The following is a 27,073-nucleotide window of genomic DNA, read 5'->3' as shown; positions in this document are numbered from 1 at the left end:
TAGGAGAAGCACCTGGTATGGATGGTGTGAGGACTGAGATGTTAAAGGAAGGGGGTGTGACTGTACTTGAATGGTTGGCAAGATTGTTTAATGTGTGTTTTATATTGTCAATGGTAACAGTTGACTGAATGTGTGTGTGCGTGTATTGTACCACTATATAAAGGTAAGGGAGAAGAGATATGCAGGAGTGATGTAATTCAAGGGATATTAGTTTGTTGAGCATGGCTGGAAGTGTTTGGTAGAGTACTAATTAATAGGAATAAGGATAAAACAGAAAATGCAATCTTAGAAGTACATGATGGTTTTCGAAGAGGTAGGGGATGTATGAATCAAGATTTTTACAGTAAGACAGATATGTGAGAAATATTAAGCAAAAGGCAAAGAGGTGTATGTTGTGTTTATGGATCTGGAGAAAGCGTACGACAGAGTTGATAGGGAAGTGATGTGGAACATGATAACGTTATATGGAATTGGTGGAAGGTTGTTGCAAGCATTAAAAAATTTCTACATAGGTAGTAAAGCTTGTGTTAGGATAGGAAATGAAATGAGAGAGTGGTTTCCAGTTAGAGTGGGGCTGAGAAAGGGATGTATGATCTCGCCATGGTTGTTCAATTTGTTTGTTGATGGAGTGATGAGAATGCTCAAATGCTTGGTCGAGGATTGAAACTGATAGATAAGAGTGATTATGAGTGGGAGATAAATCAGTGTTTGTTTGCGGATGATACTGTACTGGTTGTAGACTCGGCAAAGAAGCTTGGTTGATTAGTGACAGAGTTTGAAAGGATATGTGAGAGAAGGAAGCTGAGAGTTAATGTGGGTAAGAGTAAGGTTATGAGATGCACGAGAAGGGAGGGTGGTGCTAGGTTGAATATCATGGTGAATGGAGAGTTAATGAAGAAGATCAGTTTTAAGTACTTGGGGTCTGTTGTTGAAGCAAATGGTGGAGTGGAAGCAGATGTATGTCAGAGAGTGAATGAAGGATGTAAAGTGTTGGGGCCAGTAAAGGGAGTGGTAAAGAATAAAGGGTTAGGCATGAATGTAGAGGGAATTCTGTATGAGAAAGTGATTGTACCAACTGTGATGTATGGATCGGAATTGTGGGAAATGAAAGTGACGGAGAGACAGAAATTGAATATGTTCAAGATGAAGTGTCTGAGGAGTATGGTTAGTGTATCTCGATTAGATAGGGTTAGGAACAAAGTAGTGAGGGTGCGAACAGGTGTAAGAAATTATTTAGCAGGTTGAGTGGATATGAATGTATTGAGGTGGTTTGGCCATGTAGAGAGAACGGAAAGTGGCTATCTGCTGAAGGTCATGAATGCAAGAGTTGATGGAAGAAGTACAAGAGGAGAGCCAAGGTTTGCTGGATGGATGGAATGAAGAAAGCTCTAGGTGACAGGAGGAAAGATGTGAGAGGCATGGAGCGTGCTAGAAATAGGAATGAATGTCGAGTGATTGTGACACAGTTCCGGTAAGGACTGCTGCTTCCACCAGTCACCTTGATGACAGCTGAGGTAGCAGTAGTAGGGGATTCAGCAAATGAAATTTCATTTGTGGTGGATAACGGGGGAGGGTAGGCTATGGCACCCAAGTAGTACCAGCCAATCTCGGCTGAATTCCTCGTCAAGGTGGGAGGAGCGAAGAGAGGAAAAGTCCCCTTTTGTTCCCTTTTTTATGTCGGCTACCCCCCAAAATTAAGGGGTAAGTGTCTTGGTAAATAGTAAATATATAGATAGCTATTTTTTATGGAAAGCAATAGAAACCAGCACACATGCGTTCAATAGATTCAGTTTATAAAAATGTATCATCATTTGAGCTAAATGAATAATTTAGATTTTATATAGAAAAAACAGATTTTATTCATAAGTTGCTAAAAATGGCATTCTTAGATGGAAAATAGCCTTAACAAATGGAAATTAGGATAAAAATTGATATGCATAAAACTGTCTAGAAATTATATAAAAAAAAAAAACTTTTCAAGTAATAGGAGTAACATTTGGAGTATTAGAAAACTCAAGAATCCTTAATATGAAAGTCAATGACTTATTAAATCAATTAGTTAATCATTGTATCCTCTATTATTCTTTTATCAAAATGACGAACATGGATTAGTAAAATGTTCAATTTGCAAAAGATCTAAGCTGTACAAATGTTAAATTTCAATATTCAACTGATTTGTTTATATAACATTTAAAAACTTTCAAAACTCCAAAATTACTAATTATTTGTAAGATTCTATTTAAGGTATATCTCATTTATGACTTTCAAATTGTAAGAAAAGAGACCTTTAATAAATATATGCCTTATCTAGAAGGTTTGTTCACTTCTGCTATCAAAATTTTAAAAGAAGCTTCTAAATCTCACACAGATTTGCCTTATTTTGTATAGACAAACCTGAAATATGAAAAATTAGGAAGTCAATTGTATTTTTCTCTAAGTATACAAACCTGAGTCCTTCACACAGGATAATGATAACAGCACAAGCTGGAATACAGTAGTTAAAAATTATGAAGTGTCAACAACCAGCTGGTAGTTACTGGTCCAGTAGCAAGGGAAGCACCTTCGCCTGCATACTCACTAACAAACCACTGATTGAAGCTGGAACTTTCTGGGGGTTGGAGATGATGGTAAAGTGTGAGTATAGAACTCAATTTTGCAAATTTAGGGAAAAATACAAATTACTTCCACACCCAATATACAAACCCTCATCCTTTACATAGGAGACTCATTTAATCCCTGTTCCAACTGATTGGAAAATTTATTCTAGGATACTCAAAGTCATGCATTGTGATGTTGTAAAGAGTTAAGGATCCTTATACCAAGTGAACCAGTGTTTAGCAATACCACAGAGTACATGGCCCTGGCACCAAAGGCTGTTCTGAGCTGAATATCTATATAGTAAGATCCAACATGTATATGTAATGGATTTGTTTGAAGCTATCCGTATGGCATTTATATTATTTAGTGTTTGCCTGGCTACATCACACTTACCCTCACAAGGAGTGTGGTGAAAAGACTTTTATGGTGAGTATAGAATACCAACATGCAGTGTGGGGCTTGCCTCCATCTAGATCCCATCCAACTGGCAAAGCCTTTGATACTGTACTCCAAGAGACGAAGATATAAAGGAAAAGAAAATAGCCAGTAATTCTTTACTTTCCTCCCAGACCAATAAATAACCTTTGCCCTCGATCTCATGCAGATGGTCCTGTAAGGAGCCGAGGAAACGATACTACCTGCTGTGCAGCTACAACAGGCACAAGCGAAAAAGTGTCTAAGAGACATATCCCTGCCTGTTATACCTGTTCCACAGAGAGATTCTCATCAAAGGCTAAAGATGCACCAACACTTCTGGCATTTAATGGCGAAGCCCATCTGGGGTAGGCACTTAATGGTGAAGCGCATTTGGAAAATGTACACTTTAAAAGTAGCATGAAGGTGAAGAGCGTTTGCATGAGGCGTGTTTTGGTGAGGCGCATCCGCATGAGACGCAACTGGGTAAGGTTTTCTCTGGAGTCTCTCATCTTGTTGAGGCGCACTTGAATGAGGCGCGTCTGGATGAGGGGCACTTGGATGAGGCATGTCTGGATGACGCGCACTTGGATGAGGCACGTCTGGATGAGGCACCCATGGATGAGACACGTCTGGATAAGGCACACTTGGATGAGTCACGTCTGGATGAGTCACGTCTGGAGGAGGTGTGCGCCTCGGTGAGGTGTGTCTGGGTGAAGTGTGCGTCTGGGTAAGGAGTGCATCTGGGTGAGGTGCATGCAAGAGTCTCGTCTGAGTGAGGCGTATACATGAGTCTTTCGTTTGGGTGAGGTGCGTACAGGAGTACAGTACCAGGGTGATGCATCTGAAGAGGATACCCTTTTGGGAGAGGCAAGTAAAGAGAAGGTGTGTTGAGCAAGATGTCTCCAGAAGGTCTGAATGATGTAGACTGCCTATGGGAAGCCCGTTTACAATCAATCTCCAAAATATAACTCCTTTGTTGGTACCATGGGTTAGGCACTTGCTTCTCCGAAACTTCATCCAGAGAGGTAGGAACTGAATGGTGCCTGGGAAATTAATACTCCCTCCAAAACCTCGAAGGTAGACCAGAAACTACCATAGGCTTCTCTCTAGACACCAAAGGGCCGACATCCTTCGAAGTGGGGTGGTTGTTGCTGGTGTCTTGAGACAATGGCCTGCTGCAGCTATTCCTCAGAAGGTGAACCTGCTAACCACAAGGAAGGCCACAACACACATTTGGCATCCTGTATCTGAAAAGAAGGATCACCCTCAGGTGGAGGCCCACCCATTTCATTAGGGGAAAGGGATGGGCCGCCTTGCCACAAGGCTTTCCCCAAAGTTAAAGGGTCACTTCTCTTCTATGATTGACCCTTGGAGGAGACCAAAGGAAAAGAGATGGAGGGTTTTGGTGGCCTGCTGGTAATGTCCTTGTCTGATGGTCACCAAACTGGGCTTCGAGTCCCGCTCAAACTCTTTAGCTCCTTTGGTATGCTGCAACTTCACCATCCTTGTGAGCTAAGAATGGGGTGCTTGGGGGAGCCTATAGGTCTATCTGCTGAATCTTCACCAGCCATTGCCTAACCATCCTTGGTCCTTGGCTTGGGTAGAGAGGGGGCTTGGGCACTGATCATATGTATATATGGTCAGTCTTTAGGGCATTGTCATGCTTGATAGGGTATGTCAATGTCCCTTGACTCCGCCATTCATGAGTAGCCTTTAAACCTTAAAAAAGTTCTGAGGGTTGAAGAAGGAAGTCGGGCCCCTCTTCGACCTTGACGATGACCCCAAAACAAAACAATCTCTTTTTTACTTCTCCTTCCTCCCCTTACCATACATCTCCCACTCAGGAGGTGAACACTCCTAACACCATCCCCAAGGGAAGGCCTGACTACAGTAGTATCTTCTACAGGCAAGGCAAATCTGATGAGGATTTGTGTCCCTTGCACTCAAACGTGCTGCAGACTAAGGAAACACACAATCGCTAACATGCTGGTAAAGAAAAAGAAAAATCAGTAAAAGTCTGCCAATATTCAAAGCCAGATATAATGTCCACTCTCCCAGAAACAAAGTGGGTTATCAGTGACCAAGCATGGGGGTTGGTACTTCCCTTCTAATGGACCGGTAACTACCTGCTGGTTGTTGAGACCATTATAATTTTTCAACTGCTGTATTCCAGCTTTGCTGTTATCATTCTCCTATGTAATGGACGAAACTGTGTACTGTATATTGTTTGGGAACAATTACACATTAAATATTAAATAAATTTATAAACTTAACTAGAGAATAAATTAATTCTGCTTAAACCTGTTATGTATGATACAACTTGCTACATTTGGTGTTGGTTAAAATAATAACATTAATATAAGAAGTTAATAAAAGTAATTTGGTAAATTGATTGGCTTATGTTTTTTTCCACTGAACCTGGAAGTTTATGTTTATTGGCAGAAATAGTTAGGCTTTAGGTTAGTGCTGGAAGGAAAACTGTAATAATCAAATATACCTAATATAGTAATCAAGCAACTGCATTTGCCACAAACATCAAACAAAGGGTCCCAGGTCAAATCCGTTTATGAAAACTTTTTGGTGTAATTACAGAAATACTAGCCTTAAAAATAATGAAAGTTATCCTTTTTTGCAAATATGAATTTCAAGGCAATATTACAATTAATAATTAATTGGCAAGTATCATAAAACAAGTTTAAGAAATATGGCATCCATGGCTCTAATGTCAAGTGTTTGATATCTTTGACCCATGAAAGTATGCTATCCAATCTTATATCAGCTACTGTATCATTGATAGGAATTTTTGAAAATTTACCTTCTGAGAAATATTTGTATATCTAGAACGACCCAATAAGATATTGATATAAAATTAATAATGTATAGTAATGACAAAATCTATAAGCATCTCAAAAAAAAATAATTTGAGAACAATCTTACTTTCAAAAGAGTTGATGTGATACTGGGCTTTATCAGATCATATAAGCTCAACATGACCAATTTGCAAGTAACTTGTAATTTTTCTAACTATACAAATCTGAGCTCTTTACTAAGGATATATTAATCACATGTAGCTGGAAACTAGCGATAAAATTTTTACATGAGGTGTAAGAACCCGCCGTTAGTTAACAGAGGTAGCTTGGGGTAGACCAGCCCTCCCGCTCACACACACTAACTCGGTGCAATGTCACTTTTAATTGCAGGTAGGACTTACCAAGGGACAAGTGATGGCAGACCTAGTATGAGTAACAAGCTCAGGCTTGTATAGTTAGGAAAAATACAAATTACTTTCAAATTTGCCATTTGTTCTTACATACATACAAAACTTTTGCTCTATACTATGGAAATTCACAGTGAATATAGGTGAAGGATCCAACTGGCTTCCTGGAAACTTGTTTTGGGTTACAACTCTGAGTTCATGCAAACTTAAGAGGAATACCCTAACACCTCCTGAACTCCCAGTTTGATAAGCTAGAGAGCTGACAGCCTTGGCAATCAAGGTGAATGAGTGGAAACTAATCATTATGACTTGCCCAGGTAAGAATATTGGAGTGAAAGCACTCCTCTTACTTAACCTGGGCATTGCTAGACTCCCCGTTGCAGGGGAGGACGGGGACATAGCAAATGCTGTACATCACATATTTCAGGTTACACAAAGGAAATGGTTGTTACCTGTAGTTGGAGGTAGGCCAGCTTGCAGAGCCCTCCAGATGCTGTACCCCAAAGAGAGGGGAAGATGAAGGAAGAAAAGGCCAGTCAATCTATCCATTCATCCCAGACTATCATCAAGAACATCTGCCCTTGTACGACTGCTACTTGTCCTGTAAGGGAGCTGAGGTAGATTAAACCACTTGTTGTGCTGCCACCACAGGATCTATGGAGGGAATATCCTGCGGGTTATATCTTTCCAGGTAACATTCTGTAAACGTGTTCTGGCGATACCAGACTCACCCGTAGGACTTGTGCCACAGAGAAGTTTTGTTTGAATGCTAGGGGCATGCTTATGCTTCTAAAATAGAGAGCTCTGGGTCGACGTTCATGTTGAGGAGAGTCAGGATTCAAGGCCCAGTCAATGACTTGATGAATCCCCACTGAAATTATCTTTTAGAGACTTTCCTCTTGACCCTGCCTGTGCTTACAAACAGCCATTCGACACACAGGCAAGCTTCGGATGTTTGTATGAGAATGTGCCTTCACACTCTCGTATGACATGGTAACTGCTGAACAGGGGTCTCAGTTACAAGACAGACTAAAAATTCGGATAGGCCTGAAGCTAGGATCCGCTACAGTTAGATTTTGAATCTTGGCAACAAACTCAGGGGCGAAGTTGAGCTTTAAACTAGCCCTCATCCCCTTGACTGGGCTATGTCGTAGAAGAGACCATGCCCCTCGCTGACTCCCATAACGAAGGCCAAAGTGGAAAGTAAAAACTGTCTTAAGAGTCAAGTTATGATTGGGGGGAATGCTAAGAATCATGAAAGGTGTAGTACATGAGCTACGCTTCAAGGAGATGGTCTAACTTCTGACTGGGGGCAAATAAGCTCTAAGCTCTGTATGAGGAAAGATAATTCCATTAAAGAGGAAATGTAAACTAAGTTCAATCTAAAGATAAGGTTCAAGGCTGATCAGCAGCCTTTCAACAACAAGACTGAGCAGGGTCTCTCCTCGAGGTAACTCCGCTATTACGAGGATAGTGGTATCGAATGTGCATGGTCTCTTTTCCCGTCATCGGCCTTAGAAGATGGCCTACTTCGCCTGATAGACGGCGAATGATGACCGATAGAGGTATCCAAACACACATTTTGCCAATGCTCATATAAAGCTTCTCTGCGAGAGGAGATGTTGGATAACCTACAGACGTGAAGTTGCAGAGAAGTGACTGCCTTGTGGTGGATCTTTGTATGAGGTTGTTTGAGATGGTCGGGGAAAGGAAGGAACCTCTTCCGCTACCTCTGTGAAAGGAGTAAAAGATTTGCCACAGTGGAGCTATCAGGGCCATTGGCAGATCTTGCGATGCCCTTACCTAATTGATAAGTATCCACATCAGACATAAAGGGGGAGAACACACAGACATCCAGTTGTCCCACGGATGTTGGAAGGCATCCTGTAGAGGTGCCTGGAAATCCGTACTGGCGAGCAGTACCCCGGAAGCTTCCGGTTGAGATATGTGAGCAGATCTATCATTGGCAACCCACTTCAAGGTCGGAACTTCGATGGCTTAAAGAGGCAGCAAAGACGGTTCGAAGTATGGAGCCAGATAACTAAAAAGGCAATCAAGTTGTCTTCCTTAAAATTTTGATATTTATATGGCTCGTTGATGGTTATACTCATATAAGTGGACGAGCAACTTGGTGGAGTAATGAGAGCTTTGGGTGTTGAGGAAATCCCCCCTAAATCTTGGTGAAGTCACTGGCAGCAGGGTGACGGATCGGGTTTAAGGCGATGAACAAACTGTCTCTTCAGAGTTTACTCCTGATGCCTGGTAGTTGATTTACTAGAATTACTATGGACTGCCAGAGGTCACTTGCCTTTGTTAGATAGGCACTGCGCATCACATGGAACTACTATCCTTTGATGTATCCAACTAATGAGTCCTCTATGGGTTTAGTCAGTCATGGAAAGAGAAGATGACAGAATGGCCCCAGTTCCGGGCATAGCAGACAGCTAAGAATCTCCCGGTTTATAAATACTAAAGAAAAATTTAAAATAGGTAATTGGAATGTTAGAACCATGAATCAGATTGGAAAGTTACAGCAAGTGGAAAGTGAATTTATGAAATATAGTTTGGATATCTTGGCTCTAAGGAAATTTTAGACCAAGGCAATATACAGTATACTGTATATCTTCTCGGGAAAATCAGATGGAGTTGAAAGAGAAGGGGTAGGAATGATGATGACACCAAGAGCAGAAAAGCTATTAACTGAGTGGAGAGCTGTAAATAGTAGATTGTTACTAGCAAGTTTAAATCAAAGCAGTGCAATATGAGAGTTAAAGTTTGCTATGCTCCAACAAAGGATTCCCTTGAAGAAAGGAAAAATGAATAATATGAAGAACTGCAGGGTGTAATAGACGAGATCCCAGAGAGAGATATGAAAATTGTGATTAGCGACTTCAATGCTAAAGTTGGAAGGAATAATCAAGAGATAGAGAATGTGATGGGTGCCGAGGGTCTTGGTGAAGTTGCAAATGAAAATAGAGCACATTTCATAAGTTTCTGTTCAGCAAACAATCTTGTCATTGGAAGTACTCTTTTTCAACACAAGAACATTCACAAGTATACATGGACTTCACCATGTGGCAATTACAAAAATCAGATAGATCACATTGCCATCAATAAAGAGAGAAGGACTATGAGAAATGTAAGAAGCTATACAAGTGCAGTTATTAGTAGTGATCACTAGCTCCTCATTGCCACACTGAAATTCAAACTGAAAGCACTCAACAGAAAGATAGATAGAATACCTAAATTTGATACAACTAAGCTTTTAGAAGAAGAGCACAGAGAAACATTTACAACTGAATGTAGGAATCGATTTGCAGTCTTAAGAGACTTTAAGAGATGAAGAACAAACAAATAATGAAGAATGGTATGATATTAAGAACATATATCAGTCAGTTGGTAGTGAAGTCTTGGGACACGCAGTTACAAGGAGAAAGCCATGGATATCAAATGATTCTTGGGATACTATAAAAAAAGGAGACAGAGACAGAAACTGATTGTTGAAAGTTTTTGAGAAAGTGCTGAAAATTACAAGGTTGAGCATGCTAAGTATTCCAGTACAGTATTGATAATGAGGTAAAAAAAAAAGCCAGGAATGACTGGAGAGAATACTTAGACAGTAAAGCAGATGAGGCTGACAAAGCTATGAATTCAGAAACTGGCTATGGTGTAAGAATTGCTCATAGAATTATTAATGAAATCTCAACTGGGGCAAAGAAGAAGCATATACCCATCAAAAAGAGAGATGGCTCTGTTTTAGCAACAGAATACGAAGAAAGACAACGTTGGATGGAACAATTTAGTGAGGTTATGAGAAGGAGATATGAAGGGAATAATTTGATTGATATACCTGAAGCTGATGAAGACCTTGATTTGCCAATGAATGAATTCAGTGTGTTTTAAGTTGAAGCTATCCTCAAAAAACTAAATATGGAAAGCCACAGGATATGATGGAATAACCGCAGTCACATACAAATAAAGTTTTAAACAGAGGCCAAAAGCAAAGTAAATACGCAGGAAGTAGGGCGGATGTTGCCGACCTATGACCTCTTCTCCCTAATCCATAGGTAGTGTGGGAAGCAGTTCAAACCACTTTCCTCATTGTTTGGTAAGTGATGACCCAAGCAAACGTGTACTGAATCTGTTTCCATGTCAACAGATACACTGGGGAGAGGAGACGCAGAGTGAGAACCACTCTGGTGCAGTTACATCACCTGCCACTGCTACCCCTAGGCGAGACAAGCCCTCAAACCCCCAAGCAATGTAGGGGAAATAAGAATACCCGGAGTAAGTCAGTCGAGGACCAGTTACGTTTGAGGCTGAGGAGTGAATGGGCAACCCTGAATAGGCCCACCTGCCATGGTAAGCCTACCTCAACCAAGGCGGGCGTCGATACGCCACGAGACATCCCATAATTCCTTTTTAGTTGTAATAATCTTAATCATATAACTGTCTCCACAAGTGTCCGCTCTCCCCGGTGAACCTACTAATTACAAGTTAGTTACTATTGAATTGAACAGATGAAATCATTTGAATGTCAGTGAAAAACTTGTATTTCATCTGTTAGGTAATCTCAAGATTTAAAGTTGTATTTCCCTCGCTTTAAAGATTTATCCTCATTTTTGTTGGGAAAATTAACTTGGACAATAAATCCTCTTACGATGAAACTATCGTCTAATTCTCCGCCTCTCATCATTTATCATTCTTTAATAACCCACGCAATGTGACACTGCTGAGATAATACTGGCTGAAAATAAAGTGACTCCCAGACTACTTGCAAGGTTATTTTGTAGAACGTGTCATGAAGAAGCAAAACCTGATGAATGGGATTTAAGTGTGTTGGTGAAAATAGCAAAAAAAACAAAAGGAGACCTGACTGATTGCAATAATTACAGAGGCATAATACTTAGGTCAGTTTTTATGAAAATATATAGTATGCTTATTCTAAAGAAACTGGAGAGAAAGATTGATGAAAAGCTGAGAGATGAATAAGTAGAATTTTGAAAAGGTAGAAGTTGCACCAACCAAATTTTTATTTTGAGACATGTACGACAATGCATAGAATACAGAAATCCCCTTTGGATGGCATTTGTGGACTATGAAAGAGCCTTTGATAGTGTGCACCGGCCAATTTTGTAGAGAGTCCTGCGTTACTATGGAATTCCTCATACATATGTAAATTTGTTTAAGTCTGTTCATGAGCATAGCAAGTGCAAAGTTCATGTTAATGGATTCTTATCAAATGAATTTCCAGTGAAGAGTAGAGTACTCCAAGGGAATGTGCTGTCACCTATGTTGTTTATCCTCCTCATGGATTTTGTAATGCGTAGAACAGTCAGAGATGGTGGAGAAGGATTGGACTGGATTGGTGATAGGAATTTAGAAGACCTAGAGTATGCTGATAATGCTTTCCTTGTCAGCAGAACACCACAGAGTTTGCTATGCTTGCTTACCAGAATGCAAGAAATATCACACAAGGTTGGGCTGAAGATAAATAGAAGAAAGACAGAGATGATGAGAACAGAGTATGTAATGGAAGATGATATATCATTGGAAAGAGAAAGGATTAATGGGGGTAGAATCATTTAAGTATTTAGGAACTATGATCTCCAATAGAGGGTCTTTAGAATTAGTGTTAAGTGAAAGATTGAAAAAAACAAATCAGACAATGGCTAGGTTAAGTAAAATTTGGAAATCAAATCGCCTGAAATTACATATAAAAATCAGACTATATATCAGTTTAGTGAGATCGGTGTTACTCTCTGGACATGAGTCATGGTATGACAATGAAACAATCTCCAATAGATTTAGAAGATCTGAGAGTTAAATGACAGTTAAAGGGGAGAATGGGAGGACAGGATTAGGAGTGAAACTATAAGAGATTACTTGAGCACCATATGTTGATGAGATCATGATGAGGGATAGATGGAGATGGTTTGGGCAAGCTCTTTGCATCCCTCAAGAGAGATTAGTTCACCAAATGTTAAGTTGGGCTCCACAAGGCACTAGAAGAGTTGGAACACCCAGGACTACATGGCTGAGGACTATGAAGTGCAAAGTAGGAGGTGATGAATGGAGAAATATTGTCAAAGCTGTCATGAAAACAATACCTTCTTGTTTGTTTAGGTGTTCCACTGCTTGTCATGTTATCAGTCATGAACACTATGGAGTATCTTGAAAGTTGTTGGAACTCGTTGAGAGCCAGAAATTCTGCTGTCAATTCCAGGAAGTTTGCGTGGTATTGCCGATCAGAGTCAGACCACAGTCAGGAGGCTTTGTGTTGCAGGTGAGCGGGAACCCAACCCCATTCTTTTGATGCATTCGTTAACGAGCATCAATTCTGGGGAAGCAGAGAGAAGGTTTCCTTCTCTGAGGAGGTTGGTAATCTTTACCCACCTAGTTCCTATCGGAACTAGGAAGTTTGGAGAATCCCTCCGTTGAGATCAAAGGTTTCCAGTTGCCACTGAAGAGAACTAATGCATCGGCGGCTGTCAAGAACCAGTCGCTCCAGGGAGGTCAAGTGCCCTAACAGGCCTGCTTCAGGTGTGCTTGTAACTAGTCTTGCTTGAGTCTTTGTCCAGACTTTGGACAGAACAAAACTTTACCTCTTTATTGTTTATTTGCATTACTTAAAATACCATTTCTTGTGCAGGTCACAGAGAGGACTTTTAGCAGTTTATGCTAGTCCCCTGATCATGGCAAAAACTAAAATATTGTCCTGGTATAAGAGAAGAATCTACCCAGAATCTGCTAGAATCAACCATTTGTCTAAGTAACGAGGAGGGAATGTCGTTGGCATGGACCCAGGTTGAAACCACAGTGAGCACTCTTGTGAACACTCTAGGGGCTATGGACAGGCAAAAGCACAGCACCTTGTACTGTACTGGCAAATCCTCTTGAGAAGGACCACTCTAGACACTTCCTTGACATTTGAAATCCTGTGTTATCAAGAGGTCTATTGGTCTGGAGGCTTCCTGACTATTACCAACCAAAGGACGAGGACCTATGCTGATCCCTTCACAAAGGGACGGGGGATTACTGAATGTTGATTCAACGGAGGGAGAAAGAGAGAAGAACTAGGAAGTGGTACTCCATGTGAAGACTTAAGCCGATCCCAGGCTTGTCCCAAAGGATGACTGTGACTGCCTGCTCACAAAAAACAGAAACAACGGACACTTCGCCCAAAGGGGTAGATGCCTGAGGCAAGGATTCGCGAGACTTGTAGAGTCTTGTTGTGCTTTAAAGGCACGGTGAAGAGAGGCTGTGACTACAGAGAGTTTGCAGCCACCATCACCATGGTGCTTTGAAGAACTCGGTTCCATAGGCTGAGACAGGTTACTGACAAATCGGGTACCTACCTTCCGGGCACTAGAGGGGATGACCACTCAAGTGAGGAAGCCCTTTCACATAGGCAAGAAGAGCAACCTGCTTTAGAGTGTGGAGAAACAAAGTTCCTACTGCTGAGTAGACTCATTGTACTGAGGTGTGGCAAGGGCTTCAAAGAGATCCTTCCCGCAACTCCTCTAGGCAAGGCGCTTCTGCGAAGAGCACGAGACCTTCTGGACATTACAGGGGAGAGTCCGAGGCCAGCCCCTTACACAACCTTGCTGGCTGAGGAAACTCAGCCTCCCCATTCACCCCGGAGGGATCAATGATCTGGCAGGGACGCTGAGAAAACCTACCAGTAACTCCTTTGGAGGTGAGACATTGTAAAGGGCACCTCTGCAAGGAGTACAAGACCTTCTGGAGGGAACGTCACTCCAGATGATCGTGGGGAAAGGCCAAAGCCAGTCCTGCCGAGGCCAGGTGGAGGAACTAAGTTTCTCATACTGAGCAGACTCGGCATCAGCCGGCATGCTCACCCCACAGGGATCGTGGACCGGGGAGAACCTACCAACAACCCCTCTGGAGGCAAGGAGTGGCTGAGGATGCTTCTATGAAGGGCACAAGACCTGCTGGAGAGAACATGACTCCAGAGGCTTAGGGGTGGGAGGGTCGTATCCAACCCCTGCGGAGGAAGATGCGAGCTCCCATTAAGCTCCACTCTGCAGTACCTCCAAGACCCAATCCATAGACTTCTTCCTCTTGCCATTCTGCTCCCACTGGGAGGATACTGCATGCAGGAGTGTCCTCTGCATGTGGGACAAAATCGGCAAGGATCCATCTGCCACGCTCCAACAAACCTGCATGTTGTGCATCCTTAAACATACATACCGCAAACACCTATGAAAGAAAAAGGAAAAGATTATCATTAAGCCAGAGCTGATGCAAGAGTCAAAGAGAAATGCTCCCCTGAGGCCGTGGGCGCTGCCGCTTCACTAGGGGAAGCAACAGACCCCTCTAAAGCAGAGGGTTATCCGGGGGTCAAACAATCATCACTCTTACTCGTTTGTCCTCCAGAGAACACCAAATGAGCAGAGCCCGCGGAGAGAGAACGAGGTGCCGGAAAAGTAAGTCGGGAGTTCTTCGCCCTAGGGGTAAACCCCAAGGGAGAAGAATCCCTTTTAGACTTCTTGCATTACCTACCAAACCACTCCCCTAAAAATGAGGTTACAGCCAGTTTTATACATGGATAACTGTGGAGAGAGATGGCACATCTGTACTCCATGAGCCAAAAACAAAAGTGACGTAATACACAGGGTGAGTGTGTGAGCTATCTAGCAGCGGGTTGTCACAACTCACGTAAAATGTTTATGGCTAGTTTCCGGAAATGCTGAAACTATATATCCATAGTAAAGAGCAAAGGGTTTGTATTTGTAGGCAAAAATTATATTGTAAACCGTACATACGCTACCGTTCCATAAATATTACTTCTCTACTTTGTAACCTAATTGAGGTGCAAATTTCTGAAGAAAAAAAAAAAATTATATTTTTTTTTTTAACTTATCTTCAAACTGATGTTGGTTAGATATTATTTCAGCCTCCAACCCTGTTATCAGCTTTGATTTACATAATAATAATTTAATTTAATTTAATCTTGTGTCATCACCATTCCTTTAGCTTCCATCTCTATCCAATATTATTAGGGGAATTGGGTTGTCCACTAAAGTCTTGTTTACTGGCTTTGGCTTTCTTAATTCAAATGTGCAGGTAAACAAATGCACCTGAAAGAAAAGGAAAATATCTTTACTACAAATGCTCTTCATCATCAAGTCATAACTTGACTTTTGGTAATTAATTTGATACATATAGAGTCACTTTTCAGGATTGTCCATCAGAATAACTGGCTATATCATAAAGAGATCAAGATAACAACTGCTTTTAAACCCTAAACTTGACCATGCTGTGATGTTTTTTAACAAAAAGTCTTGAGGAAGAGCAATGCTAATAAAAAAAAATTGTCACAAAAAATAACATTAAGACAAAGTTCAACTTGAATAATTATTCCGAAATATAGTACAGTACTAGCCTTGTACAGGCCTAATATGAGATTGGTGCTTTCATGTCAACTATATTCTTTAAAAAATTGTTTTATGAGTATTATTCTTAATAAGGTTAGCACTATTGTTATTTCATTGGTAATAACATGAAAATCTCACAATTATGTAGGTGAATAAATAATTAGGTACAATTATATTTTTCTGGTATAAAAGAGGAAGGACAACACAATCTTTTCAAATACTGCAGCTATAAGAAAAGATTTCAATTAACTCACTGAAGAATAGTAGAAAGCCAATTATAGATAAATTTGTCCTCTCAGCTACTCTTAGACCTTGGCTAGTCCTTACTATGGATGTGTTGTCAACTAATCGTTTCATGGCACAGCCCAAATTGCGAGTTGGTATGCAATGCGTATAAATCTTTCAATGTCTACTTGGACAGACTTTTTTCCATTGATATCTTCCAACAGGTACACAAAAGTGAGTACTATACCAGTATGATTTATTAATAATGGTCATATGGCACATTGCTAGAGTCAGGGAGGCCATTCAGCCCCAAAATGAAACTAGGGAAAAATCCCTTCAGATACACTAAGTAAAAATTAATAGATGTTGGACAGAAGGTTGCAAGAAAGGCAGTTGGAACAAAGGCAAGGTAGAAGGATAAAATGAGGACGTAGGTATGGACCGAAGGGAAACTAGAAAACCGTAGCAACATAGCTCTTAGGTACTAACAGAGAAGCGAGGTGAATGTAAGTGAAGTTTATTCAACAGATAACTAGCTTATACACAAACAGTTGAGAGCAACAATGTCACAAAAATTCAAACAATATGAAACGTGGAGACAACCTTGAACAGGTTTTTCTACTATCAGTGCGGGAGAGAGAAAGAGATAAAAAAAGCACTACTGTGAATGAGTGTGTATGAAACGTGTGCGGTACATGGCTCCTCCCCCTAAAGAAGACATACAAGTGAAATAGGGTGCCTTGCTCTACAATGGCAAACTGTAGGCGGGTCATCTTGCAAAAGATACACAGGTTTTAGGCGATCAATGGAGAGCCAGTCTTCCTTTCCACAAATGTTAATTAAATAAGCCTTCAGTGTGCAAAAGACCACAAGGAAAAGGTTCAAGTAAGGGAGTATCAGCGGTAGCTTACTATTGACGATACGTAGGACGACATGCGTTGAAGTGAGTAAATCTTTCGGTATGTGTTGGTTCACTGGGGTCTTGTAAGTCTGGCAGCAGGGAGTAAATTTTCCCACATGACATAGGCGCTTGAGATTTTCAGAGGATACAGGCAAAAAAAAAAAAAAACATCAGGACGACCAACAGGTTGCCATATACCATCTCAGCTGCTGAGGCATTCAGATCATCCTTAGGAGTGTTCCTTAATCTAATCCCAGGAGGACCCAGGGAAGCTGAGTAAACCAGTGTGGTTGTTTTGAGGGTGCGATGAAAACGTTCTACAATTCCATTGGCTATTGGGTTGTAGGTAGTTGTCTGGTGTAAGGTGATGCCCAGGAGATTATCTAATGATGTCCTCAATTAAGAGGTGAAAGTGGTACCCCGGTCAGAAGTAATATACTTAGGGATACCAAATCTCGCAGTCCACCCTGAAAGTAAGAAAGATGTACACAAGGCGAACGTTGCAGTTTGCATGGGGATGGTGTCATGTCAACGAGTGGAGCAGTCGATGACGGTAAACAGGTAATGGTGTACTTGTGATGTGGATAGGGGATCTACTATATTGATGTGTGTGGGGAAAATGACGGTGAGGTTGAGAAAATATACCAACTCCTGACTCCGTGTGTCAATGAAATATGATATTTTCATTAATAAAATAAATTTTTGAACATACTTACCCGGTAGTTATATATATATAGCTTACGTCCCCGACGTCAACGGCAGAAAATTCGAAACTCACGCCAACCGCCAGTTGGATAGCCAGGTGTACCACCCCTGCACCCTAGCGAGGTACCTGGGAACCATTCCAGTGACCCTCATATATTCCATGCCTCTAGTCTCTAGGGGGGAGGAGGGTGGGACTAAAATCATATACTGTATAACTACCGGGTAAGTATGTTCAAAAATTTATTTTATTAATGAAAATATCATTTTTAAACACAAGACTTACCCGGTAGTTATATATATATAGCTGATTAACATCTTTGATGGAGGGTTAGAGACAGCTAGCATATCTGGAATTCTACTTAAGAGTTAATGAAAATGACAAATTCGGAGATAATTTGTATTTTTCCTAACCATACAAACCTTAGCTATTTACATTGGGTTTACCTTTCGGCGTAGCTAAAATGACGAGCCAATAGTTTTTAACAAGGGTTAACTACCCCCGCGCTAGTTAGCGCGGGTAAGGGAAGGGATAGCTTGCTACCCCTCACCCCCACCACACCGGTGATTTGCTTCACTTCACTTAGAGGTAGGACTTGACTGGGGGGCCAGGGCTGGCGGACAAATATGTGTAAATAGCTAAGGTTTGTATGGTTAGGAAAAATACAAATTATTATTTGTCATTTGTTCCATAACTGAAATACAAACCACACTATTTACATTGAGTGACTTACCCCTTAGGAAGGGTGGAAAGTAACCAGCCTTACTGACTTTGGCTTTGCCCGGGGACTCCGCCTCTCAGTGAGTAGCACTTGAGAAAAGGAGCCCCTGCACCTCACAAGTTCCTTGCTTCGCTAGGAACGAGTGGCCTACATAAGTTGTGTGTGGAGGAAAGTGTGACTCGTCTTATGAAGTTGAGCTTGAGACCTTTAAATAGGAATCTAGGATAGGACGTTCCCAATACCACCTCGTCAGGGTATGGGAGACGCGACAGTATTAAGCTTAATACTAGGAGCACAAGGAAGCATGGGTTACCTGCAGAGCTCGAGGTCAGCTATGTGAAGACCAGGATGCTGCTTCCCCAAGAGAGGGGAGAATGAAGAAAGAAGTAAGGGTCAGACATACTCTTTCATTCACGCAGACTAAAACCGGGTAACAACGCCCTCAACCTACTGCTACTTGTCCATAAAGGAGCCTGAGGTTAGACCAGCTGTTGTGCAGCCACCACAGGGCCGATAGAAAACGTATCGAGGCTCCTGTGGGTCACGTCCTGCAGGTAGTGGGCTGTGAAGGTCGTCTGACGCTTCCAGACCCCAGCTTGAAGCACCTGCATCACAGAGAAGTTTCTCTTGAAGGCCAGGGACGTAGCAACGCCCCTGACGTCGTGTGCCCTCGGGCGACGTGACGGAGGAGGGTCTGGATTCAAGGCGTGGTGGATAACCCTTCGAATCCAAGCTGAGATGGTGTTCCTGGTGACCCTCCTCTTCGTCCTGCCTGTGCTTACAAACAATGCTCGCACTTGAGGACGGACTGCAGCTGTTCTCTTCAAGTAGTACCTCAGACACCTCACTGGACATAGTAGCAGCTGGTCTGGGTCGCTTGTTACAGAACAGAGACTCGCGATCCTGAAAGAGTCGAACCGAGGATCCGGCACCCCAGGATTCTGAGTCTTGGCAACAAACTCAGGGACGAACCTGAACGTTACCTCCCCCCATCCAATTGAATGGGCGATGTCGTACGAGAGGCCTGGCGTAATGGTTCGAAGGGAGGTCTCTTAAGAGCCCAGAGGACCCGAACCACGTTCCAAGGAGGAGGTCTCACTTCCGACTGGGGGTAGGTAAGCTCATAGCTACGTATGAATAGAGTGTGTTCCAGCGAGGAAGAAATGTCCACGCCTTTCAGCCTGAAAGCCAAGCTTAAGGCTGAGCGATAGCCTTTCACTGCCGAGACAGAAAGGCGCATTTCCTCCCGCAGATATACGAGGAAGTCCGCTATTGCTGGAATAGTGGCATCGAGTGGAGAGATACCCCTCCCACGACACCAACCACAAAAGACTCTCCACTTCGCCTGGTAGACTCCCTCAGAGGACTTTCGCAGGTGCCGAGACATTCTCTCCGCAACCTGTTGCGAAAAGCCTCTCTCCGTGAGGGATGTTGGAGTGGGGTTGTCTGAGAAGCTCGTGTCGTGGAGGAAGTTCTCTCGGGAGCTCCGTCAGGAGCTGCAGAAGGTCCGGGAACCATTCCGCGTGATGCCACAGCGGAGCTACCAGAGTCATCGAACAGTTGACCGATAGTCTGGTCCTGTTGAGCACCATTCTCATCAGACAGAACGGTGGGAAGGCGTACACGTCAATGTTGTCCCACCGTTGCTAGAAAGCATCTTGCCAGAGAGCCTTGAGGTCCGGGACTGGGGAGCAGTACAGAGGCAGCTTGAAATTCAACGCTGTCATGAACAGGTCCACGGTCGGGGAACCCCACAAAGTCAAGACTTTGTTGGCTATCTGAGGATTCAAAGACCACTCGGTACTCACTATCTGCAAAGCCCTGCTCAGATTGTATAGTGTTATCGAGTGGACTTTGGTCCACCTCAGAATCTCTATTGCAAGATGGGATAGCTGCTGCGAAAAAGTGCCTCCCTGCTTGTTGATATAAGCCACTACCGTGGTGTTGTTGCTCATCACCACCACGGAGTGATCCGCCAGGGTCCGTTGGAACTGTTGAAGAGCCAGAAAGACGGCCTTCAACTCTAGCAGGTTGATGTGCAGGCACTTTCCTGATTCTGACCAAAGGCCTGAGGTCCTCTGGTTCAGAACGTGCGCCCCCCACCCTTCTTTTGACGCGTCCGAAAACAGTGTCAATTTCGGGGGGGAGGACGAGAAGACTCACTCCCTTTCGCAGGTTCTCGTCGACCAGCCACCACCGCAAGTCCGTCCGTTCCAAAGATCCTATCGGGACCTGTACGTCCGGGGAATCGGATCCTTGATTCCACCGGGACTTGAGCCGCCACTGCATGGATCTCATCCTGAGGCGGCCGTTTGGAACCACACGAGCCAGGGAGGACAAGTGACCTAAGAGACGCAACCACGATTGGGCGGGAAGCTCTTCTCGCCTGAGGAAGGGTTCCGCCACCCTCCTCAGCCTTGCTATCCTGTCGTCTGATGGAAAGGCTTTGTGGAGATTGGTGTCTATCAGCATGCCTAGATAAACCAGTCGTTGAGACGGCTGCAGAGAGGACTTCTCGAGGTTTACCATGATCCCCAGATCCTTGCAAAGACCCAGAAGCCTGTCTCGGTGCCGAAGAAGGGTCGACTCCGAGTCTGCTAGGATCAGCCAGTCGCCCTGATAACGAAGGAGACGGATGCCGTTCCTGTGCGCCCAAGATGAAATCAGGGTGAACACTCTGGTGAACACCTGAGGTGCTGTGGAGAGACCGAAACACAGCACCTTGAACAGGTAGATCTTGTCGTCTAGGCAGAATCTCAAGTACTTCCTGGAAGACGGACGGATGGATTGGGATCTGGAAGTACGCGTCCTTTAGATCCAGTGTGCACATAAGGTCCAGAGGTCTCACCGCAAGTCTGACCGTGTCCGCTGTCTCCATGCTGAACCGAGTTTGCTCGACAAACCCACTCAGAGCCAAGAGGTCGATGACAGGTCTCCAGCCTCCAGACGCCTTCTTTACAAGAAAGAGTCGACTGAAGAAGCCTGGGGAGCCGTCAACGACCTCCTGGAGAGCATCCTTCTTGAGCATGGTCTCGACTTCTGCCCGAAGGGCTAGCCCCTTTACCGATCCCATGGCATAGGAGCTCAACAACACTGGATTCGCTGTCAGGGGAGGTTGAGATGTTATAAACAGGACGCGATAGCATTGGCCGATCACAGAAACCGTCCAAGCATCGGCCCCGTGTTGCTGCCACCTGTGCACGCAACGTCGAAGGCTTCCCCCCACAGGTGGACACGCGGGGGGATTGCCACTTCTAGTGTTTGCAGCCGCGGCTGCTCCCTCTAGGAGCATTGCCTCCCCTGGAGCATTGCCTCCCCTGGAGGACTTACCACCCCTCTTGACCTTGGCTGGAAAGGGCTGGGGCTTAGACACCACTTTCTTAGCTGCCGGTGCCTGCTTCGGTGCCTTACGAGGCTGCTGCTGCTGCTGAGCTGGAGGCTTATAGGGCCGAGCTGTAAGGGCCCTATGGAGGAGGGAGTCCTGGCTAGATTTCCTCCACCTCTCAGCCGTTCATTCCATATCCTGTGGCTCCAACAGTTTCTCCCCAAGGAGTGAAGCATGTCTGAGCCTACAGACATCTACGGCGGCGACCTTCGGGTGGAACTTCTCGGTCACCACATCGCGCCGCTTCAATACCAAGTTGGCCCACAGGGTGGTGACCTGGTGTGCCAGGAACTCGATAGAGCGGGTGCCCGAGAGTAAGAAGGTCTCAAGGGCCTTCTTATTGGTCTCCTTAGACAAGTCCTCGGAGCGCAATAGGATGCCCAGAGTTCCTAGCCATATATCCAGCCACGAAGTGGCCTGCATGGCGCACTTCGCGACCTTCACATGGCTCAGGATCTCCGACGCCAAGAACGTCACCTGCCGGGCGGAGAGCTTCTCGAAAGGAACTCCTTTAGCCAGCTCTTCTACGGAGTGATGAAGAGGAAGAGCTAGACTAGACTCACCCAAGATCTCAAAATACCTCCTCTGCTGGAGACGAGGAGGTGGGATGAGTTTATTCCCGGCAGAGGAACGACTGGAGGAAACAAGAGTCGCGAGTTGGGCATTGGCCCTGGCTCTGGCACTCTTCAATCCCCGAGACCAGGGCAGAGCCGCACTGGTCTTAGGGGCCTTCTGAACATCGAACACCTGGTCCAGGACCGTGTCCTTGCCTTCTCGGGGGGCGATCACGGGGTCCATGAACCCGTTGAGTTGCCTCATCAGGCTCAGGACCTGTCAGAAGGCATGTTCAGACTCCTGGTGGTCTCCTCCTTGCAGACTGGCAGCTAAGTCTCCCGTCCCCGGAATCTCTTCCTGGGGCGAAGCGTGGACGTTCTCCCGGGGAGCAGCGGGTTCCTGGCGAATCCTTGAAGACGATTTCGGGATGGTCTTGGAGTCCTTGGGTTCCCTCCTGGGAGGAATACAGGATCCCAACAAAGAGGTTCGGAGAGCACCTTCCGCGCGAGACGATTCTCCTCCATGAGGAGAAGGCTCCCCCCTTGATGCCGAGGGGGAGACTATCACCTCACTGGACTCACCCGAGGACGGAAAAGTCTCGTCCACGGGAGAAGGAGAAAACGCCTGCGAAGGGAATGGGGCCTTCCTGACAGACCTCTTAGGAACCAACTTCTCCCTGGGGGAAGTCACCACGAAGTCCACTCCTCTCCTTCTCTTCAGCGGGGGTGAGGCTGTCGTTGGCTTGTGACCTTGATCGGCGAGTGCAGGCATCATAGCCTTCACTAACGCCCGCATCAGAGGACCAAACCAAGACTGCCGCTCCACGGACACAGAGTCCGAAATCCCCGCTGGAGGGAAGGGGATCGGCCGATCCTTCGGAGTGGACACCACTGGACCTGCCTGAAAAGGAAAAGGGGAAGAAAGTTGCACTGACCTCTCTGAAGTGTCTTCCCTATCCTGCACAAGAGTCCTACGTTTTAGTGGAGGCGATCCTGAGCGCGGTCTGGCAACACGCGTTCCTACTGCAGTCACGGGCTGCGAAATCCAGCACGAACGGTGGTCGCGCGTAGGCGAGCGGTCGCGCAGGCGAGTGGGCGCAAGGGCGTACAGGCGAATGAGCTCGTGGGCGAGCCGGTGAGCGAACGCGTTGGCGCGTCGGCGAGGGAGCGTGTTGATGCGCGGGCGAGCGAGAACGCTCCGATGATCGCTGATGACGTTGTTCAGGAGACCTGTAGCGCGTGGGAGAGCGATTGCGAGCAGGCGATCGGTGGTGCGCTGGTGAACGCTGGCGCGTAGGCAAGCGATGGCGCGTTGGCGCATGGTGGCGCATAGATCGCGTAGGCAAACGACCGCGCGAGGGCAAGCTAACAGAAGGCGACCCATGTCATTCCAGATCTTCTGGGCGATGGCGCGTTGGAGAACGCTTGCGCGCAGGCAATAGGTCACGCGGGCGGTCTGGAGATCACCGATGTTCAGGTGATCGCTGACATGCTGGGGACAGCTGACGCGCAGGAGATCGCTGACGAGCAGGCGAATGTTGATGCGTCTGTGATCGCTGGAAAGCTGGTGATCGCTGACGAGCAGGCGAATGTTGATGCGTCTGTGATCGCTGGCGAGCAAAAGGGCGACGCGTGGAATCCTGTGAGGGGATAGTCGGGGCGGGGCGAAGAGGCGAACGTTCACGAACAGGCACAGGAACAGGAGGCACGTGGGCGTACATGCGTTTTGGAAGTACGCGCTGGAGAACGCGAGCGATGTTGTGCAGGAACAAGCTGAGGATCGCGAGGGCGCTCAGGAGACTGATGGCGAGCAGGGCGCACAACAGGAAATGCAGGAAATTCGGAGTCCACAGGGGAGCGCTGGCGAGCAGTGGGGCGATGGTCATCAGAAGCTCGCTGACAAACAGGAGAGCGCTGACGGTCAGAAGAGCGCTGACGAGCAAGAGAGCGCCTGTGTGCTAACACTGCAGAAGGGCGAGCAGGGGAACGCTGGCGCGCTGGGCGCTCAACAGGAACAACAGGTTGAAGGATGTCCTCAGGAGAGCGCTGGCGAGAAGAGGGGAGATCATCAGGAGAGCGCTGGCGAACAGGAGATCGCTGACGAACAGGAGAGCGCTGACGAGCAGGAGAGCGCCTGTGCGCTAACACTGCAGGAGGGCGCCTGTGCGCTAACACGGCAGAAAGATGCGCAGGGGAACCCTGACGCGCAAGGGAAGAATCCCTTTGCCCCGAAGGGACCATTGCCCGTCGGGTGACGAGGTCAGGCTGCTGAACATCTGCACCAGAAGTTGAAGGTCTGGAAGGCGTAGGAGACCGATCCCCCGAGAGGTCTAAGGAAGCTGGAGCTGCAGGCTGTTTACGGCGAGGAGAGTCCCCTTCGGAGGAAGGAGGTGAAGATTCATAAAGGCGCCTCTTAGCACCCTTATAAGGAGACGGGAGGCCCTTGCGACGCAGCGGACGGTGAGCCTTACGGCGAAGGCGGCCACGAGGAAGATCGTCAGGACCATCAGTCCTCCGAAGGGGAGTCTCAGTCAAAGCACTCCCCTTAGAGGGAGGCTTGGCAGCAGAAGAGCCCGCGGGACTCCCTTCCCCCTTCGAAGGATGTACGGAAGGGGGAGGAGAGCCGTCAGCACCATCATCCACAACGGTACCTGCAGAGGATTGACCCGCCCCGTAGGAAGCCTCTGTCACCACGACGTCGACGATAGACAGAGGGTCTACCTCTGCTATCACCGGCGACTGCTTAACAGCGGCCCCCAACTGAACAAGGTCAATCAGGGCTACCCTGGAGGGCACGCCCTTAAGCCCCAGGGAAGCCCAAATCTGAAAAAGATCATCATTAGACAAAGATTCATTAACAACAACCTCCCCCGGAGAAGGAGGAACCGCCCTGCTATGGGAGGCGACGCCCTCTCCCCCAATCCAAGGTCGGGAAACAGAACTAGGGCCTGCGCTTCCACTCGGCAGACTCTCCTTAGGAGCTTCGGAGGAGGTTTGGGCGGCGAAAGAAGAGTCCCAAGAGCCTTCCTCCTTCAAGGCAACCCTGGAAGGAGAACGGTCTCTCTTGGACTTCTTCTTACGCCGGCGGCCAAACCTCTCCCACTGGGAGGCAGACCACTCCCTGCACTCACAACACGCTGTGTCCACCGGCGACATAAAAGTACCACAAGGGCGGCCGGCAATTCCAGGGCATTTGCGCATAGTGAACAATAAAGGTGGTCAACTTCTAAACACAAACACACAAACTGAAAGAAAAAGCAAAAAAAGATTAAAGCTGTCAACGAGGACGATGGACAGACACGTCTGTTCATCGCCGGAGCCAAAAGTGAAGTGAAGCAAATCACCGGTGTGTGGGGGGGGGGGGGGGAGGGGTAGCAAGCTATCCCTTCCCCTACCCCCGCTAACTAGCGCGGGGGTAGTTAACCCTCGTTAAAAACTATTGGCTCGTCATTTCAGCTACGCCGAAAGGTAAACCCAATGTAAATAGTGTGGTTTGTATTTCGGTTACGGAACAAACAAAACTTAAGGGTTCGTACCTGATAAGGAAGCTGACTTCAATGATACTCTGCCTCATTATGTCTGCTAGCCTTACGAGATACAGCGATCCTCCCAGGGGGCTGAAGATCTCGAAGGGACTGTCAAACCGGTGTCAAAACCTCATCATGACAGAACCTCCTCCAATAACCAATTCCGGGTGCTCTCAAGGCACAAACATGACCACCTGACAAAATCAATGATTGTGGAAGACTGACACAATCTCCACAAACAACCATAAAAACAATTAAAAGTACCAAGAGAAGAAAAGGTTATTGGGATTATGGGAACATAGTGGTGGATCCTTCACCCACTATTGCACTCGCTGCTACGAATGGACCCTGAGTGAAACAGTCCTCATAACAAGTCTGAACACCTTTCAAATAATACAATGCGAACACGGATTTGCTCCTCCAGAAGGTCGTGTCCATTATGCTTTGTAGAGATCTGTTTTGCTTGAATGCTACCGACGTTGCCACCGCTCTGACCTCGTGACTTAAGATTTGGAATCTCGAATGCTTTGGGCCAAGGTTGAGAAGGGCGTTCGTTTTTGGCAAGAAAGCCTAACTGTAAGGAACAGACAGCTTTACCATTACGAAATCCAATGTTTTTGCTAAACGCATGAATCTCGCTCACCCTTTTGGCTGTCGTAAGACTGACCAAAAATAAAGTCTTCATAGTGAGGTCTTTCAAGGCAGTTGAACCCAGTGGCTCAAAACTGTCGCTCATGAGATACTTCAAAACAATATCCAGATTCCAGGCTGGAGAATCTTGGTTCCATCGTTTTGGAATCTCGAAAGACTTGAGAAGCTCTTGCAGATCCTTATTGCCAGAGAGGTCAAGGTTTCTATGCCTAAACACAGTAGCTAACATACTCCTATAGCCTTTGATAGTAGGAGGAGAAATTGCACTTCCTTCGAAGATAAAGCAGGAAATCTGCAATTTGAGCTACAGAGGTACTGGATGAGGAAAGAGAGTTGACTCTACACCACTCTCTGAAAACCTTCCACCTAGATTGATAGACCTTGATGGTTAAAGTCCTTCTTGCCCTCGCAATAGCCTGAACTGCCTCCTTCGAAAAACCTCTAGATCTAGCGAGTCTCTCGATAGTCTGAAGGCAGTCAGCTGTTTTGATGCAATCTTTCCAAGTGGGGTTGTCTGAGAAGATCTGCTCTTAGAGGAATAATTCTTGTGGTGTCTATCACCCATTCCAGTACCTCTGTGAACCATTCTCTTGATGGCCAATAGGGAGACACAAGGATCATCCTGGTTCCTTTAGATGTCACAAATTTCTGAGTTACTCTGTACAGGATCTTGTAAGGTGGGAATGCGTAGAGATCTAGATTGGACCAGTCCAATAGAAAAGTGTCTATGTGGATTGCTTCTGAATATGGAACAGGGGAGCAATATGCCTCTA

General features: G+C 45.5%; 1 long non-coding RNA gene across 1 annotated transcript in view; it reads right to left on the bottom strand.

Moving 5' to 3' along the window:
- The window catches only part of LOC137621163 (uncharacterized), a 45,133-nt gene that overhangs the window by 1,767 nt on the left and 16,293 nt on the right, over positions 1-27,073 (bottom strand). The gene's annotated exons all lie outside the window — the stretch shown is intronic.

The sequence above is a fragment of the Palaemon carinicauda genome, chromosome 27 (genome assembly GCF_036898095.1).
Source record: "Palaemon carinicauda isolate YSFRI2023 chromosome 27, ASM3689809v2, whole genome shotgun sequence".
Taxonomy (NCBI): Eukaryota; Metazoa; Arthropoda; class Malacostraca; order Decapoda; family Palaemonidae; genus Palaemon; species Palaemon carinicauda.
The sequence above is the reverse complement of the archived record's forward strand: the minus strand, read 5'-3'. Positions and strand labels throughout refer to the sequence as shown.